The following is a 14,361-nucleotide window of genomic DNA, read 5'->3' on the forward strand; positions in this document are numbered from 1 at the left end:
GGTCACCAGGACAGCAGTGCGGGTGGCTGGAAAGAAGAACTGGATTCAAGAGAACCCCTCGCTGATGCTACAGTCTCTTATCTTGGAGTAGCAAACAGCGCTGTGAGTGCATCGGAGAATTTCTCTGAGCCCGTGGAGCTTGGGGAACAGTCCATTTCGTCTCTGCACTCTCTTGATAAATCACTTCCGGAAAACACTGTTTCGAGCGCCGCGACTTCGGTCGCCACCGACACGTCGCTTCCCTCAGGAAGTGACGATACTTTGCTTCTGGACCAGACAAATTTGGGTACCATCAGGTACAACCTTCGACCACGGAAATAGAACTACAGCACGAGTGTCGTGCATCTGGAAAAGGCAGTGATTGGAAAATTGTTTTGTTTTGTTGAACAAAAAGGGATTCTGCTGGCTAGGGTTGGGAAGGACTAAGAAATCACGCGACCGTAGTGTCGCCAGCAACGAACATTGGGGCCGTCGATCAAGGAACTACGATGCTTGCCACCTTCACCGCTGCTCCCCGCACTGGACTTTTAGATATGGGGGTGACCAAATCGAACAATGAACAATGTGCCTGGGCCCCGAAAACGTACTGTTGTGTTTTGATTTTGATTATTGTTATTTTTGCAACTGCTGCTGTAGGACTTTGGTATTTCGAAGAAATCTATCCTTTGAAACCTTTATTACCAACTGAAACCATACCAACTGTTTTGACTCCCTCTGTACACCTTCACACTCTGTCCCCTAGAGACTCCCAACATAGACAAAAGTATTATAATAACACTTTGATGATAGTAATGAATTCTACTCATGCCATTTTTAATAAGAGCAATTGTTGGATTTGTACTCACTTACCGCAACATGGGGACAAGGGACTGGGATGGTATATACATCCTTTACCTTTAACGACTTCTTGCTATGCCTCTCTTAGAGCACTATTCTTTGGCCGATGGAATGATAGCATCTCAGGGAACTTTGATGGAACTAATTTAAATGATTTTGAGAAACGTGAATTGACTCCCCTGGGATGCTCGCTTTTCGCAAATAGAAGTAAACCTAACGTCGCTTCTATTAGGCCATCTGACAAACTATCCCTTCCTTTTCAAACTCTGATTTCCTTTAAAATGGCTCCGATAGGCAATAAGGACGCCATGCCTCCTTCTTATTCTGTTAATCATAACCCCGACTCGGTTCCCTTCTGTGTACAGAGAAATGGCACTAGGCCAATGGGAGATTTTGAAACTTGTAAAAATATTGTAAATTTGACTCGGGAAAACAGGCCTCTGTATGTAGGAGGGCCTGTTTATTTTGTTTGTGGTAGTTTAGCATTTCCCTGGTTGCCCAGGGATTGGCAGGGAACCTGTTATTTAGGAATATTGTTACCCGGGGTATTTATAGCAAGTACCTTGGAGGTTTCTAAGGCTCGCCCACGACGAGACAATAATGGAGATACCCCTGGGCAAGTATTTGGGGACATAGCCAAATCGGTTGTGCCCTTTTGGGGACAAATAGCAAACTCAGAGAACATTAGGGGATTAGCAAGGGTACTGGAGAGAACGATCAACCGGACCACGGACATACTCTACAATATGACCTTAGAGCAAAAGGCAATAACATTGGTAGCACTTCAAAATCGGATGGCATTAGATGTCATCTTGGCGGAACGAGGTGGAGTATGCAAATTAGTGGGGTCCGCTTTTTGTGTTTTCGTACCAGACTCCTCACCAACAATTTTTAAAGCAATTCAGAACTTGCATACTCTCAGTTCTGAAGTCCATATCCCTGTAGGAGACTGGAACTTTAGTACTTGGTTTTGGGATTCTTTGCGATCTTGGGGTTGGAAGGTGCTTTCCGTCATTCTGGTTATTTTAGGGATCCTGTTATTCCTTTGTTGTTGTTTTCAATGCCTCCCAAGTATATGTGGAATGATATGGGGGTGTTGTGCTCAAGCAGTAAGCGCAATAGGGCATAAAATATATACCCCAGATACAGCATCTAAAGAATTCATGTTGCAAGAGGTTCTTATGAACGACCTTATGGCTATAGATATTAGAGATAATGATGCGGAACCTATGGATGATAATACATGGAGTAATTTTCGAAAGTATTAGGGTTGATGTTTAGCACTTGGCATAGGCCAAAAGGAGGGTCTGTGGAAATCGAAATAATATTGTACCTCCTATAGCATTGTTTTAATGTATGTTGGCCTACGCCAGGTTGTCTAAAAACATTGTGTACATAGATTCCGCGGCAAGGTCTTGACCTTAATGTATTGTGCAAATCGCCATCTTGGATTAAACCGCCATTTTAGGTACTCTTGCAGTGTGGAAGTCACCCTGAACAACAAAATGGAGGCCGAATGACCTTTCGAGTGGGATTCTGGCCGTTGTGACCTCCGCACACAGGAATAAGTAATATGCCCGCAGGCCACTTGTTGGGGTCGCGAACTGAGACCTTGTCCTATCCCTGACCTATGTGTAAATGAACAACTGTATCAGCGGAACTGATCAAATTGCATATATTATGGGATTGACCTGGCTATGAACCCTAGGCCTGGTCCAAAAGAATGGTTAACCTGCAAGGGGGTTGGCCAAGGCTGGATAAAAAGTATAAAAACCCAAGTATCCCGATGTTCGGTCTCTCACACTAACACGGCGAACTACCGTTGATGGTTCGTTCTGTTACTCTGAGGGCCGAATAGCTATCCGTATGTCAATTGACTTTTGGTAATTGTTGTAACTTTGAATAAAGCGCTTTGTATGTTCTTTGTAACCTGTGTTGGTGTGTTTCCTTTGGGCTTCCCGGCCTCATATCAATTTTTCTGTTTCCACAGTAGAAGGACTTGTCCTAAATCCTAAAATGCACAGTTTCTGGGACATTTGCACAGCAATACACTGCAATGAACTGTACCACGCCAGGGTGGGGCATCCAGTGAGGAGAGAGCACAGTAGGTCCCAGTGTGCATCAAAACACCAACTTTCGCCTCCCCCCAACGTCTGCTCCGGGATATGTCAACCAGCCACACACACATTCTCAGTGGACTTTACTTCAGAGTTCAAGGCACACCAAGTGATAAGGGAATAGGAACAGCGACCTACAGGATCAATGCTTTTTAACAGTTGATGAGAGTGTTATCATTTCTGTCCACAGAATCCGTTCAGAGAGCGGGTACTTTTTGCTAGTATCATATAGATCAGGTTTCTGACTACCCTGCCTAAACACTCAACATCCCTGTCCAAAAAAACTTCAATTATCAGTCCATCACGTCTTCACAGAAGCTCCCCCTCCGTAACCTACAGGGATCTACCATCTCTTGCACACAGATATGCAAACCTCCTTTGATTGCCTGCAACCAACTCCATACTACATTCCGCCTTGTTTATCATGAAGCCATATAGAATCATGCAAGAAGTGTGCTCTGTCATCTCAATCCTGTGTGTGTTCCATTTCAACCACCGTCTACCAGTCAGCTGATCAAAACTTCAACCGGTACTGCACTGCACCCTAAAAACAATATATCATCAAAAGGAACTAAAATATGCCATGCTAGTGTTTCTGTTCAAAACATGCAGTATACACAATAGGCATAAGCCATTTCACAGAAAAGTACCTGTGAAACACGCATCCAGATGAAAATCACAGAACAGACCAACATGTGTCTTTGTGATGAGGCACAGTGCATACGCACCTGCAGCACAAAGGCTAATCATGACTTATGCCACAATCCATCATTTGTTAGCCCATTGACATTACAAAAGCACATGGGTAAAATGTAACCCCTGAAACATATCATGGGCCTGATATGAGATAACCCAGTTGATACAAAACCTGTTGCACAAGAGAGGATGCAGGAACATGCTTCTAGGAGCTGTGTTGTAAAATGCCCCCATAAAGCAACTACGCACATCCCCTCTGAGAACACTCCACTCTGCCGCCTGCCACATGTGAAGTACGCATGCATGCAGTTCAATCTACTCATAAATGGGGTACCTACCACCAACAACATTCTGCGCCTGTGAGTGCTTTGCATTATACTGTGAGTCAACACATATCAGATGGATGTATGCTTTTTAATGGTTGCATAATGTGCATTTGTAGAGTGGTCATGAGTGGTGCAGGTTGGAAAGCTACTCTTCTTGAAATGCACACAGAGGGACATTGTGACAGCCTCACATCCGGCGTGGGGGACATCCCTTTATATTGCTCCCATGCATGTGGCTTTGGTGAATGGAAGCACTTGCACATTCTGTTGGTCATGTTGTGTCAATGCTGTCCCATACATGCATGTTGCTGTATGCATTTCAGATCATGTGCAAGTAAAGGTATTTGTTATGTGTCATTCAATGCAAACTTTATCACTCAAGGTGCAAGTGGCTTTACTATGACCAGAGCATGTTGGAAATGTTATGTACATATATACATGGCATAACATGAGGGCATTTAGATGGTTCTTTGATGATGGACCATCCTTGGATCATATCTGCATAGATGCTCAAATGCCATCATGCACACCCAGAATGTAAACAATGAGCCGACTGTGACGGGTGGGTACCCAAAGTTGGATTTCTTTATAATGGACAGGTGGATCCTGTGGTATGCAGAATGTGGATGTTTGCTCACCGTGTACAGTGCATACGCTAGGTTTACATTGGCTTATTTTTTCAATTTCTCAAGTCCTACTGTTTGTAGACATTGTTATTGACTGTGGACCCATGTTCTCTACTGCTCTACCCGTATCATTAAGCGGGGTCCTACCCTTCACTTAGTATATGCCCTCACACATGTCCCACAACAAGCCACCTAATTTGGTTCATTACAACCATGGATCAAATCATCTCATTGATGGAGGGAAAGTGTGAAATCGATGAGGAATAATAAGGTAAGCATGCTGGGGGAACACCTGATACGTTTGTCTCACAATGGACAGTTGATGGGGCAACCATGTTTATGTGTTGTATTTATGCGTACAGGTTGACTGATTTATGCTCAAGCAGCTTTTAAAAAAGGTTTCTTGGGGTATGTCAGACGCAGCACCTCTCTTTCCAAAGAGGACATAGATATCTTGACTCTTTTTCCATGTATGATGCCTGGTAAAGGTAAAGGTTTTCCTATGCCTTCCCTGGCATTTCATGTCCTCCTATCATTTTTTCAGATGTTCAAGAATGTAAACATGTATTTTCGTAAGAGTTTCATCATCTGTCATTTTCGGACCGATTTTGGTCTGATCAAGGTCTCCTTAAGGCCCATTTAAACTATGCGAAAAAAGTGCAAAAATAATTTTAGGCAGCAGATAAATGGTGCCTAACCCCATGTGGCAGGGCAGCAGCAGCATACAAATGCAGAAGTCAATTAGGTGCAGATACACGGTGCCTTACCCCATGATGCAAGGCGGCAGCAGCATACAAATGCAGAAGTCAATTAGGTGCAGATACATGGTGCCTTACCCCATGATGCAAAGCGGCAGCAGCATACAAATGCAGAAGTCAATTAGGCGGCATTTACATGGTGCCTTACCTCATGTCGCAGGGCGGCAGCAGCATGCAAATGCACAAGTCATTAAGGCGACAGATGCATGGTGCCTAGCCCCATGTTGCAGGGTGGCAGCAGCATACAAATGCAGAAGTCACATAGGCGGCATATACATGGTGCCCTACCCCATGATGCAAGGTGGCAGCAGCATACAATTGCAAAAGTCAATTAGGCGTCAGATGCATGGTTCCTAACCCCATGTTGCAGGGCGGCAGCAGCATACAAATGCAAAAGTCAATTCAGTGCATGTAAGCATGTGAGTGACGCAGTAAGGCGTAAATACAGTGTACTGGTGGCATACATGTTTCAAGCATGTATATGTGACACCAGGATCTCAAATACGTATTATACATGTTGCTTTTTTATGCATACACCTTACTGTGGGGAGTTGTTTTTGCAGGTGTATTCTACTCATGTGTTTGGAGAGCAATGTTTGGTGGTGCACGTGTGCATGCTGCATAGTGGGGCATGTGTTGATGCTTGTTTTTCCTTTCCTGGTGCTAGGGTGGCTGGCCTGCTATGGGTGTTGTGTCAAAGGTGTTTATTTACAGCTGGATTATGTGGCAGGTGCCTCATATTCTGGCATGCTGACCATTAAATTAACATAGTTTATTGCGGTGGCTGGTGACATATGCACCTGCGCCTTCCAGACTGTTACGGATGCCATGCAATAGTCATGGCACATCTCATCATGGTACTGATTTCCAGGCCATTTAGTTTGTGTGTGCCCTAGCTCAAATGGGTGAGGAACAAGTGGTCCCTTGTTGACTCCTCCGGTGGCCAGTTTCTCTTGCAGAGAGAGTTTGTGGCGATGGCAGCAAACCAACATCAGATTGTGTGTTCAGTCTACCACGCAACGCCACGTTGTGCAAGATGCAGCATTCCAGATTTATCTGACACACTTTTTGGGGAGATTCAAGATAACCCCACCACTGTGTTCAAGAACCTATAACATGGATTTCAGGATTCCAAAAGATCCCTTAATGACTCGATGCATGTTTGTGTGTGCAGTGTTGGACCTGCTCCCATCAGATGTTGTCGGCCTTCGGATTGGTGTCATTAGGTGGCTTCTTAAGGAGTATCCAGCAGCACTAGTCGGACAGACATATAGCATTCCGTGCTGTGTGTCCTATTGGACGTGAATAATTTATATGGCATCGATGTTTGTATTGTGCTGCTGTGTCTTACACCTCAGTATGTGCATGCCTTGGAAATTGATGTGTGTTTACACTGTGCTTACTTGTGTGGTGTATGCAGTATGTGCAATTTACATATGAGCCACATGTATAGTATTGTCTGTCATGCCTCAAGTTGTGCTGCCACAGCTAAAACCTGTATTTGTGTGTATCGCGGGTTGATCCTGTTTTTTTTTTTTTTTTTTGCAAAGACATTCACGAACAATGCAATGACGTCCCCGACGGCTGGAGTGTTTATTGAGTGCCTCTTGCAATTAATCTGTTCCAATTGGCAGGGTAGTTGCAGGGTCATGCGACTGCAGTCTGTGCCACCAAACTTGGCGGAAACTTGCTAATGGTAACATTCTGCTTCTGTTTGTTGCATTTAAACATAAGTGGCTGGCATGCATATGTGTTTCTATGCACATGCAGTGACTCAGTGCTTCCGCATCTTGACTGGCTTGTTTGTGAAATGCGCATTAGAAAGCCACTTGTCCTCTATAAGAACCCATTAGCGTGGACGTGCAGGACTGTAAGCAGCTTTATCCATGCAGGGATGAGTTCTCCATCCTGTGTGAAGGCCTGTAACTGTGGACCGCGCTCCTCTGCCATTTGCAATATGATAGTATGTGGGAAGCACATATGCGTAGCACCTTGTCATCGGGCACAATAAATAGGGTAGTTCAACACCATTAGATTCCATGATTAATGAGCATGCAGTAACGGTTTCCATGTAATAGAAGGGCCACCGGAGGCTGGTGATATTTTTGAATGGTGGAGCGTACACATTTCCCACGAAAGAATGTGAGTGACTGAGCGTTGCTGAAACCAAGTTAAGACGGTCTGCGGTGTTCCCTCCACAGATAACTCTTTTTTACATATTGGGTTAAAATGGTGTAATTTCACAGCCTATGTTTTGGAAAATAATGGGTAAAAAACCTTCAAATATACAATCAGTCATGTAGAGTAAAAATTGTAAAAAATCCACCAAATGCTAGGTCACCAAAAGTACAGAACAGCATTTAACAACATATTGCCATGCTGCCTCGACCCCTAATATAGGCCGGCAATGACACTGTAAAGCAGAGCTTCATTTTCACTGTGCCCACAATATATGAAATCACTTCCAATGTAAAAAAGCTTTCATGATGCTGGTGCCCTCACTGTATGTCTCGGGAGGATAGCTCAGAGGCAACGTGCTCGCCTTTGAAGCAAGACGACACAGAGCCACACGCTTACAAACCTCTGGGTATTAAGCGCCGTATGAATAACCTTACATGTCATATCATTATTGCCCCTGTAGAAGCCCTTCCTGTCAGTGTTGTCCACACTATCTGAATATGACAATATGAAAGGCTTCTAGTTACTGGTATTCACACTATATGTAATCATTGCTACTGTACAACACGTCTGTGGTGCTGGCATCCACAAGTCTGGGACAGCAAGTGTGGGGGAAAGGAAGGAGAGGAGATGTCACCTGTCTGGTTCATCCATTCCGTCACGCATGTGAAGCAGAGACAAATGGAACCATTCATTCAATGCTTAAAGTCAGGTCCCTAAAGAACCATATAAGAATAATTCTTTGGTGACAAGACAAATAACATAATTAAGAAATGGTTTCAAAGGTGTGGCCTATGGAAGAGTGGAAGTGGCCTAACCTAACACATAATCCCATGTCTTAGATTTGTGAAAAGAAACTTTGATTACACAGCATAATATATCAGCAAAGCATCAAGATGGTCATCTATTTACATAGCATACTTCCCCATACCCAATAGCACATTTGGCTTGTATTAGCAGAACCTCCTGCTGAACATCACACATCTAGAGTCCCATTAACCCCTCCACCTACCACTTCGCTCTTCTTTCTGCCACATGGAACACAAGAGCTCATAGCATATCATGTGCCCAAGGTCACACAAGCACACTGCAATGTATTAAAGTTCCTCCCTGCTCCACCACTATTTCCTCCTTATTTAGAATTGACTGGTGCCTCTGAAATGCAAAGAGTCAGCCTGTGCCTTTCACAAAAACCCATCTGGTCTTTGCAGCACATTCAAAGGGTGCTTTTGTCATCCCTTGGTGGGACGATTATGCCCAGACGTGAGTCCCGGGCCGACTGGGCCTAGAGACCCAAGCTACTCCTCATTGATGACACCCAATGAGGCCAGAACATGTCTGGAGATGCTTGTGGTCTTGTGCAGAAGGGATGTGACCTAGCAGTGCAGGCTGGACTGCTCCTTTGGGGTGGGATCAAGCCGAATCTGCGAGGGTTGCCCAGAGCTGTTCCCATGGTTAATATTAATTCTAAACCTTTCAGACATCACCTTTTGGCTTTGCTACAAGCTAAGGCAGCATGTGCAGTGTCTGAACAGATATCCCATTGCCCGTCCTGTTGCTGAAGGTCTAGATCCCTGAAATAAGGGTACGTCTGCAAAGAAAGGTCAGTAAGCAGATGTCTTTGGGCAAGATATTTGCATATGAGAATTCTATGCAAATTACCATAGTGGGAAGCATGCATGTAAGACATTGGTATTTAAAAAGAGAGATACATAGGGCCTGATTTGCAAAGGTCTTTGTCAATGGGGACACGAGAAACGCTTTGTAAATCAGACCCATAATGTTTTGTAATGTGCTTTTCTTGGATAAGCACTGTACTTGCTTTGTGATACTACCCATCTAAAGTTGGGGAGAGATAAGCAGTCTGAATTTGAAGGAACCTTGCTGAACAAGGCTCATTTAAAGCCCTGCATAGTTTGTTTGTGCATGTTAGCTCATTTGCAAACTTTACTGCTCTGTTTTGGGCAGCACTGTTCCAGGAATCCTATGGGTGTTCATGCCGCATACAAACTCCTTTCATATACATATGAAATTCCCCATTCTCACATACTTTGGAGAATTTAGAAGCAGGTTAAGCTGCGTATTAGTGCTCATTATGAAAACAAACCATTTACTCCTACCAATATTTACAACTGGATCAGAGAGTTGGGCCTTTACCAAACTGGGACACATCCCGTTTTGCATCAGCTCAACCTACACTGCAAATGCATGCATTTTTCAAATAAAAGCGGATTTGCCTGCACTCCGTAAACACAATGATCTTCTGTACACCTTCTTAGCTTTTCATAGCTAACGTGGTTCGCTGGATAAACTTGCAACCTAAACCCTGTTCCGAAATAAGTTATATCCATACATTGGCCTTAATAGCTGACTGACCAGACACCTGAATAAAAGCACTGTGGGCCTCATTATGACTAGTGCGGAATTGGTTTAACAGCGCCGGTAATGGTGCTGGCGCCGTTAAACCCACTCTGCACTATAACGAGGTCCCCTCGCGGGACCCGCTCTGAACGTCTGATTTTTCCAGACGTCCATAGCGGGTCCTGCGAGGGGACCAGGGAGCTAACAGCGGGCCCTTTTGTAATGGGCCCGTTGTTAGCCCTATGGGGGCTCAAATGGGAATGGGGAAGGACCGGGCCCGGGTTCCCTGAAGGAGGAAATACCGGGCCCTCCATACACGGAATGGGCCGGTATTTCCCCATTCAGGTATCCCGGACCCAGACACGATTTTGGAGGCACCCGTGCCCTTATTAAGGGCACGGCTGCCTCCAAAGTTGTAATGAGGCCCATGGTCCTCATTACAAGGTAGGAGGTAGCCATGGTGCTATTAGCACCATGGCTACGCCCTTACCGCATTCCAGGTACGGGTTCCCGAAATAGGGATTTACCGGGTCATTCCACCCTTGGAGGACCCGGTAAGTCCCCATTCCGGCAACCATTCCCCATTCCCATTCAAGCCCCCATAGGGTACCGTTATTAGCTCTGGAGTCCCTTAACAGGTCCCATCCATAACGCCTGGTAAAACCAGAAGTTAAGGAAGGGACCCGCTAAGGGACCTTGGAATAGGGTGGTAAGGGATTACCGGCACCGGTGTCCTTACCGGTGCCGGTAATCCCTTACCACCTACCTCGTTATGAGGCCCATTGTTTTTTCTCACCCGTTAGCTCGGCCAGGTCTGATGCTCTGCTGCTTTACCTTCAGCATCCATTGCAGAGTGCCAGCAATCAAGAGACCAGGGGCCAGATTACTGAAACTTTGCACTGGTGTCAGTGCAAAGTTTGCACGGTATTAGCACTAGGGCAATGTTTGCCCTATTTTTAAAAACACTGGGCCACATCAAAAAAACGTTGCACCTTGAAAAGTGCAGTTTGGCATATTAAAAGCAACTGGGCTAAAATATCCTTGGTGCTAATAAGATACATTTTTGATGCATTTTTGCATAAGGGCACAGTTTGCCCTAGTGATAATACCATTCTGTATTAGCAGTAAGGCAAACTTTGCCCTGGTGCAAAAATGTTGTGAAAATGCATCTTTTTTGCACTGTAGCAAATTTTGCCCTGGTGCTTTTAATATGCCAAACTACACTTGTCGAGGTGCAATGATTTTGTGATGTGTTTCAGTGTTTTTAAAAATAGAGCAAACTTTGCCCTGGTGCTAATACTGTGCAAACTTTGCACTGGCACCAGTGCAAAGTTTCTGTAATCTGGCCCCTTCAGGAGGTTCAGTCAAGTTTTCGATGCATTGTGCATGTCAGGGGCTCCGAAATGTCAACGCTCTGATCATTTCTATTCAGCAGAATTAAAGAAGGCTGTGCAGGAGCGAGCCCTGCCCCTGCAATTACCCATCAAGCAATCTCAATGGTCCATCCCTGGCTGGGAGGCCTGTACGCCCCAGCAAGCTATCCGCCATTGGGCATGCGGTAATTCACGCAATACCTGTATGGAGAGTGAGTGCTCTTGTTGCTGTGCGCAGCTCTCCCTTTTCTTTTGCCAGCTCCTCCATAATGGGCAGATGGCTGGCAGTTCACCCCTAGCCACCCATTATGGATGAGACACCCCTGAGAAGGACTATGGCTAAATGTATAGGCAGAGCCATGGCTGTATCTGGAGTAGGCCTTGCTGCAATGCTCTTCTAGGATTACTCCTGCTACGAGTCAGCATAATTTACACCGGCCTGGACATGTGGTTCAGATTGCACTCAGGCTTGCAGAATTAACGTTGGGAGGCTGCTGCCTTCTCTTTTAGAGTTTTCTCACAAGACACTGTGATGTGCGTCTCACCTCTTACAACTTTGCCGTGGCGAAGGCCATTTTGCATGGTTCGAGGACTGTTTAGCATTGTTCTTCCCTTCACAAGGCGAACCAATAGAAATACATGTGTCGCGTTAGAAGATGTAACTGAATACAATGAGCAAAATTAAAGGGGTTTGAGTTGAGATACCCAGAGGAGCGAACAATATCGTTTTTGTCTCATCAGAAGGCACGCACTGTCTGGGAGAAAAACAAAGTTTTTTTTTTCTCCATTCATGACAACGTTACTATAAAGGGGAAAGTAGTGAATCCAGAGAATGTTAACAAGAAAGATTGTACGGAACCTCCCATTTCCTACCACCTTTCTGAGTCGCCACATGGACAGACACTCTGGAACTACAGAGGAACCCAAGTCTTTCACCTGAACATCTCTTGGTCCCGTGCTTTCACGCCCAAAACAAATAAAAGTTTGTTGTGAAAGTCTTCTACAAATTGCTGTCTTTATTCCTCCACAAAGTGAAGTTCTGACAGCATGGTTTGAGGACTGTTTAGCATTGTTCTTCCGTTTACCCCACACACTTTGTCACATTGTTACTTGTGTTTTTCTGGTAAACTGAGGTTTACCTGCAAGTTATATACACGGCCGTATTGAGCACTCACTACCCATACATCATCTGCGATCAGGGTACATGTTGTGGCATGCCGTGTTTACACTTCCTAAAATGGCCACATCTTACGTCTACTTTTTAGGCAGGCTCATTCTTTACTTTTGGCTACAAAAATGTGGCATATAGTGCCTTGAAGAATGTTAGTTTGTGGTGTACAGTATTGGGGGCCGGCGGTGGTCACATGGTGAAGCTCACAGGTGATGGGTGGCCCAGCACCATGTTGGTTTGCCGGGGTCACCCAGACTTAGATGTGGTTGAAGGACTGGACCATGATAGGCCCTGATGACACGGGCCTTGGTGCCAGGGGCACCATGGATGCCAGGAGCATCCAGATAGAGGGTGCCTGGGCTCGACCCAGGGCACCAGGTGGGCCCAGAACAGCAGGGACCTGCAGTACCATGGTCACACGGTGTGGGCCTGCAGGCAGAGGGGTGCAAGACCGTGATCACACAGTGTAGGTCTGCAGGCCCAAAGTGAGAGACGGAGACAACAGATCCATTGTTGGAGTCTGCAGCCATTCTGTCAGGCGTGCCTGCTGTCGCTCCTTATATTAGCTTGGGCCATGACACAGTCATACCCCATCTTCAAAGGATAATACACTTAGGAGGGTCACACATAACATATAGTTCACAAATTAATGAACATATGCAATGAGTTTGGCAATAATAAAACCTGTTTTTATTGCACATTTGCAGCCGGGAAGGCCCATCAGCCAAAGAGGTGGCTGGAAAAGCGGGTGAGAACAGACATTCTCAGCCTGGTGCTTCCAGTCACCCAAGGCCCTTAGCTGGTAGGTGACATTTAAAAAGGAATGTAATGTGGGGAGGCCTCTACAACTCCAAAATCCTCCTATTCCCTGTCCCCGCCCCCTCCCCACTTACCTGCTGGACCAGTGCTTTGTCCTCTGCTCTCGGCACTCCTCCTGTATCCCAGCTGCTGCCATAGGCATGGAAAAGGGACTAAGTCCCTTTTTCATATGGCAGTGGCGATCTTTTTTTCTACATCAGGAGATTGACTACACAAGCAGCGAATCGCCTTGAGGGACTAAAAAATAACATTTGCACCCCCGATAAACTCCGGGTTGTGAATGGCTTTCACGACCCCAGCGGGGGGCAGACATGCCCGGTAAACGCTCACAACCCATGTAAAAGCCATATACAAACATGAGGATCCTAAAATTAAGCACTATGTAAACCAGCATTGACAATTCCAATAGTTTTGGCATTTTCTGAGGTTCTTTGCATTTGACATTTAAAAGGAGGAGGGTGCAATAAGCAGTGTGTGATGATGGAAATGCATTGGAGGGACAGGCCCTCCCTGTCCTTGTTCTGTTTTCCTTTTTCATGTGTGTTCTGTATTATTATCTGCCCAGGAGTCCAGCTCTTTCTCTGTTTGGTTTGGTGTACAGACACTTGGGTTACCATTATGGCAACATGGGTGGGGGTACAACCATGTAGCCCTAGTCCGATTTTTTGGGCACCTGAGTGTGGCACACAGAGCGGGGTATGGGCAGGTGGCAGATCCATGCTGAATTTGATAGGTGCTCTGAGTATCCTCCATTTTGTGATACCCAGACCCTGCCATTGGAATCAGTTGATTCCTGATAGGAGACAAGATGGTCCCTGTGGGCTCTTGCTTTCTATTACCTGTTACCTTGTTTTCCCAAAGTCCTGCGAAGCACTGACTCTGTCCCTTCCCCCTGACTGGCTGTTGGGTGGAAGTTCCATATATGCTATTGTGGGGAAGTCCAGGCCAGACTGTCTGGAGCCTCCCCAGTGACTGTATGTTGTGGGTAAACCCTTGGGGTGGGACCTGGGTGAATGGAGTGTGTGACCAATATGCACTTCTTGTTACGGGTGTCTGGTTTCTGGTATGTGACACAAAGACTGAGACAGCCCTGCACAAA

This window comes from Ambystoma mexicanum, chromosome 6q, assembly GCF_040938575.1.
Source record: "Ambystoma mexicanum isolate Mex_15411 chromosome 6q, UKY_AmexF1_1, whole genome shotgun sequence".
Classification (NCBI taxonomy): Eukaryota; Metazoa; Chordata; class Amphibia; order Caudata; family Ambystomatidae; genus Ambystoma; species Ambystoma mexicanum.